We start from the raw sequence: 5,562 nt of genomic DNA on the forward strand, positions 1-5,562 counted from the left end.
GGCCCAGTGGTTAGGGCAGCGGACTCGCGGTCATAGGATCGCGGTTTCGATTCCCAGACCGGGCGTTGTGAGTGTTTATTGAGCGAAAACACCTAAACCTCCACGAGGCTCCGGCAGGGGATGGTGGCGAACCCTGCTGTACTCTTCCACCACAACTTTCTCTCACTCTTCCTGTTTCTGTTGTGCCTGTAATTCAAAGGGTCAGCCTTGTCACGGTGTGTCACGCTGAATATCCCCGAGAACTACGTTAAGGGTACACGTGTCTGTGGAGTGCTCAGCCACTTGCAGGTTAATTTCACGAGCAGGCTGTTCCGTTGATCGGATCAACTGGAACCCACGTCGTCGTAAGCGATGGAGTGCCAACAACAACAAATAAACATCGGTGCACATGAAAAGTTAAAAGAAATATAGTTGCAATGACTGAGCTGGATCTGCTTAGCGTCATTGAAATGATTTCCATCGAAGACATTCATTTAAAGTGGTAATATTTTACTTGGTCGAGACAAAACCAACAATGACTGTGCAGTGCAATTAGTCTTCGACGTAGCCAGGTCCCATCTCAGAGCAACAGCCAAAGATTATTTATAATCAGAAACGGGAATAAATGTATTTATAATTTCAACGCGTGATTCAGGCGAAGGTCTAACTATTAGTATTTTTTATAAATATAGACGACATATTTTTTTTTCTATAGTTAATTGAATAGTTGTTGTTAATAGTTGTTTTTTTGGGTGGGGTAGAAGTAATTACTTATTGTCCTTTGTAAGTTATACAGTAGAAATCCAAATCTACCTCAAATAAAAGTAAATTATTCTATTAAACCTAATGGAAAAAGATCATATTCTAATATCTTCTTACTTTGAAAGGTGGTGAGCTGGTAGTATCGTTAGCACTCTGGGCAAAATGGTTTGCGGCATTTCGTCAGTCTTCATGTTCTGACTTCAAATTCCGCTGAGGTCGACTTTGCCTGTCATCGTTTCGAGGTTGATAAAATTAGTAGCAGTTAAGCACTGGGTGGAGGATATAATCAACTCCTCCCATGAAATTGCTAGCTTGTGCCAAAATTTGAAAGAAATATCTTCCTATTGGTAATTAAGGAGTAGTTGTGATGGTGGTAATGTGTTAAGAAGAGTTCTTACTGGTGATAGTTTCATTGTTGTTGTGAATAATGGTTAGAGTTGGTCAGTTGCACACAGCCGAATCAACAGATCACCTGATTACTTTTTTTTTATACGGCCTTATCATCAACAGCTGTGAGGATGACTGCAGGGAAAACGTGAGCAGGAAGACAATTCCAAAAACGAATTCTTCCTCTGAAGAGGAAGCTTTAGATGAAACGTAGGACCTGAGAAAGGAAGTGCTGTAGCAGTGGAAAAAGCAATAGTGACCGGTGTTTTGGATGGGTCTTTGCTAGCGTTAGTAAGCAACTAGTTAGTTCTGAAGAACAAAAAACGTTGAAGTAGTGATACAATGGACAGCGTGAAGACACGGCACGCTTGTGTATCAGCGCTTGTAGTGTATCACCAATGCTTCGGTCAGATGAGTCGATACTTAAGATATCAATTCTCAAATGACCCAATGTTCCCAGTTGTAAGTAGAAAACAGGTTATACGAATAGTTCGATATTGTATGCAGATGTATTTAACGAGTGTTTCATTAACTTAAAGCAATCTTTAAGACTCCAATGATCCCTAGAATGATAAATTCTGAAAGATGAGAGGATCATTTAATAAAACTGAATAAAAAGATTAAATAAAACACATAATATTCATTATTTTCAAAATTAAGAAGGGTTCTTTTATGAATAAATCAATTTTTGTCATATCTAATGTTTCATTAAAAGGAGGGTGACTAGCCTTGTAAGAAAAATATGGGTAAGAGTTTCTCGATTTCTAGAAAATCTTATAAGGATTCTACGATGAAATACGTTTCGAAACCGCTGGCTTAAAATTTCTTCATCAGAGCTGTTTACAATAACTTTAATTATTTTTTTTCATACAATAAAGTGGGGGTGAAAGGAGGTCTACTGTCAGTAAGAGACAGAAATTGGTGTAGGGGTTATAAATATGGACGACTGAGGAAGTATAGTGTGTTTTTCTGACCTTCCTCCTTACTTTCAATTTTTTTTTCATTATTCTTTGTCTGTTCTACATCATGCATGTACTTTGGGCTGTTGGCATGCACCTTCACCGGAAGCGGAGAGTAATTCATAGAAGATAAGAAAAAAGTATGAGTGACTTTTCTATCTGCACCATACACCGCACCCCCTCCCCATCTCTTTCCTCTTTTTCCTTGTAGATTTGTAATCGCTTGAGTTATATAACAGTTGATTTGCATATAGGCGGAGTACCGCCAGACATATTTACCAGTTAGACACAGATAGAAGCAGACAAGCACAGGCACAAACACATGCACATAGACACACAGACACGCACTTACACGTACACACACAAACCCAAACACGTACACGCACACAACAAACATGTCTACACACACACACATACGCACACAGATAAATGCATAATTTCCTTCTATATTGTTTTCTCGTTGTAGTAATAATTATTTTTCTTACATAATTCCAGAGCATATTGAAACACACACTTACACATGTGCGTACCCTTGCATGCATGCATACATACATACATACATACATACATACATACATACATAAGGTCGGTATTTACACACAAGCCCACACATGCTTCCATGACTCACTCGCACGTTTTTTATGGCATTGTTTGTATTTTTTTCTAATTAGTGCGTGTATGTCTGTGTGCATTGTGTATCCATATGCCTATGACACCACAGTGTGTGAGAAGCCATGTTATTATTTTATGCTTCCATAAAAATAGTCTGTTCCAAGCAACATGATACATTTTACACTAATTCTTCCAAGATACATTGTTTTATAATAGGATGTCTGACCTTCATAACGCGACCCAGACAAGCTGAGAAGATGCCAGGGAGACCCTAGGGGTTGCACTTTTTGCGTCCCTTGTCTAGGGACTACAATACAATTCCCGTCGAAAGGGTTTTGACGCAGTGAACAAAAAACAAACAAATGAAAACGACTCAGTTACAAGCATCTCATTGCCTTATACATCCAGATATTCCTTTCACAGTTTTGAAAAGCCCTGTGGGATTAGCTTTGTATTTCCAATGGCAGCTACGTTAATTTTGTGTTAACGAATTTAATGCAATGAGCATTATTAGAAATATTTATGTAGTGACGAAAAACAAATTCACTAGCTCAACGATTTTCTTTTTTTTTTTACACTTTTGCTGATTACGATCACAAAATATTTGGGCCATTCTGGAGCACAATCTCAATGAATTTAGTCGATCAAATCGCGCCAAATACGTATTAGTTTTAGTTTTTTAAGATTGGTATTTATTCTATCCATGACACCTTGACAAAACGCTAGCTTACAAGGAAGTAAACAAACCTAAACGGTTCTAAAGGAACTGAATGCCAAGTTATGGATATAATTCTTTTTAAGAGTGTAGAAATCACTGTTTCATACAGGGTTTGAAATCCCCAGATCCCTCCCAACTTTTGAATGAGTCCTCACCCAGTAGACCTATGATGAATGAAGTTTCACCTGTAATCATTCTGTCTTACCAGTCATCAGAAAATGACACTACACTCACTATTTAATGTGTTTTAGCTTCTTTTGAGATTTTAGATGTTTTAAAGAAGTAATTGGTATTTCTTGAAGGTCAAGCAAACAAGAAGTGGCTACCTCGCTGGAGCTACTCTTATGTGTGAAAACCTTTTATTTCCTTTGTAATATGTTTTGATGTTTTTGATTACAAAAATATTCAAGTCGTTTCTCTTAAAAAGCACCAGCGAAATGTTTAATCAACATTTATCGAAATATTAACAATCCAACCATTTCGTTTCCTTTTATTTCAGTTTGCTTCGAATTTTTTTATACTATGAGTATATCGTAGTCATTTACTATCATTTCTTTATCAGTGTACTTTATACAGATCACGTGAGGCCCACAATGGAATATTGATGTCACATGTGGGACGATCTATTGTTACACCCACTGACATCCAAAACTGCATCCAGATAAATTGCATCCTGCTGATTAGCACAAAGACACCCACATACACCCCAGATTCTGGTCTACAGCCACGCTGTCTCTTCTCTTTGCCTTTTCTACCTCTACAATAATGACCTCTGTTCTTCGACTCTGGTTAAACCACATCCGCGAACTCTCATTCCACCCGTTACTCTTCCTCTGGTCGCCCTCGTTAAGTCAAATTTCTCAGGCTCTACACTAATTACTTTATCCAGTTCTCCCTTCACTGAACATCGGCTCTCTTAAATCTCCTCTCTGCTCATATCTTTCTCGCAGGTGTTGACATGCAAGGGGTTAATTGAAATATTGATTGCATCATTCTTACCGGTCCTGGAGGGCTTGCAAAGACAATTGGTATTACAACTTCCTCCAAATCCGGCAAGCAAAAATATTATGATCCTCTTTGACGACATAAGCCGCTTTCTGAATAGGACGCTAACTACCTTGTAATAGGTAATATTTCCTCGTCAGAGTAACCGAACACAGCACTGCCAGCTAAACAAATTCCTCACCCCATTTCTCTTCCTCCACAAATTAATTACTGTTCCACTGAAATCAAACACTGCTCTGATTCGGTAGTATTAGCAATTATGTTTCCCAAGCAATATCAATATGTGTGTGTGCGTTTAATCCTAGAAAAAAAATTCTGATATTTTTGTCTTTTTTTGCCAGAAATATAAGCTAATGATGTACATTCTTTATGTACCCACGAGCACTCGTAGGCATACATGGATTTCATTCGTCGTTCTGTTTTCTTTTTCTTTATGTTCATATCTGAGAAATTTAATGATTAATGCAAACATGTAAATATGCGCTCATATGTGTGTGTGTGTGTGTGTGTGTGTGTGTGTGTGTGTGTGTGTGTGTGTGTGTGTGTGTGTGGATAATTGTCTGTATGTATGCATGAATGTATCTATGAATACCGTATGTATTATGGACTTATATGTATTATAGGCATGTAACATAGATAGATAGAAAAACAGACAGACACACAGACCACCCGATTTAATCTGTTAGTATAGTTAGTAGTTACCATACATTGAATCAATGTTACACAACTTCTGTTCTTGTTTACTAAACAGCAGGGTTTTTTTTATGCTCTTGTCGGTTTTCACATGAGGTTACTTCTAAACTATGTATTCTTGCTGACTTCTGAGTATGAAAAGGAATTTCTCTAAACTCTCTTGTGGATTTTAGAATGTCTTTTTGAACTTTTTTTTTTTTTTTGCACTTTGTTCACATTTACAGTTGCTGCAACAACGAAATTGTTAATCTGATAGGTTTGAGTTCAAATCTTCAATAAGCCTTGTGTCACGTGTTTGTGCAATACACTTAACTTTCTAAGTTTACCAGTCCACTTGGCAGGACTGTCGGCAGGAGTCTGGTGGAAATGTTTTTTTTTTTAAATCAGAATAGTTAGAGCGTTGCCAAGAATGCCTCGCAATATTTGTTCCAATTAAAGCGGTGAGCT

General features: G+C 37.7%; 1 protein-coding gene across 1 annotated transcript in view; it reads left to right on the plus strand.

Annotated features, from left to right (window-relative positions):
* The window catches only part of LOC106875258 (estrogen receptor), a 782,825-nt gene that overhangs the window by 42,545 nt on the left and 734,718 nt on the right, over window positions 1-5,562 (plus strand). The gene's annotated exons all lie outside the window — the stretch shown is intronic.

This window comes from Octopus bimaculoides, chromosome 2 (genome assembly GCF_001194135.2).
Source record: "Octopus bimaculoides isolate UCB-OBI-ISO-001 chromosome 2, ASM119413v2, whole genome shotgun sequence".
NCBI lineage: Eukaryota > Metazoa > Mollusca > Cephalopoda > Octopoda > Octopodidae > Octopus > Octopus bimaculoides.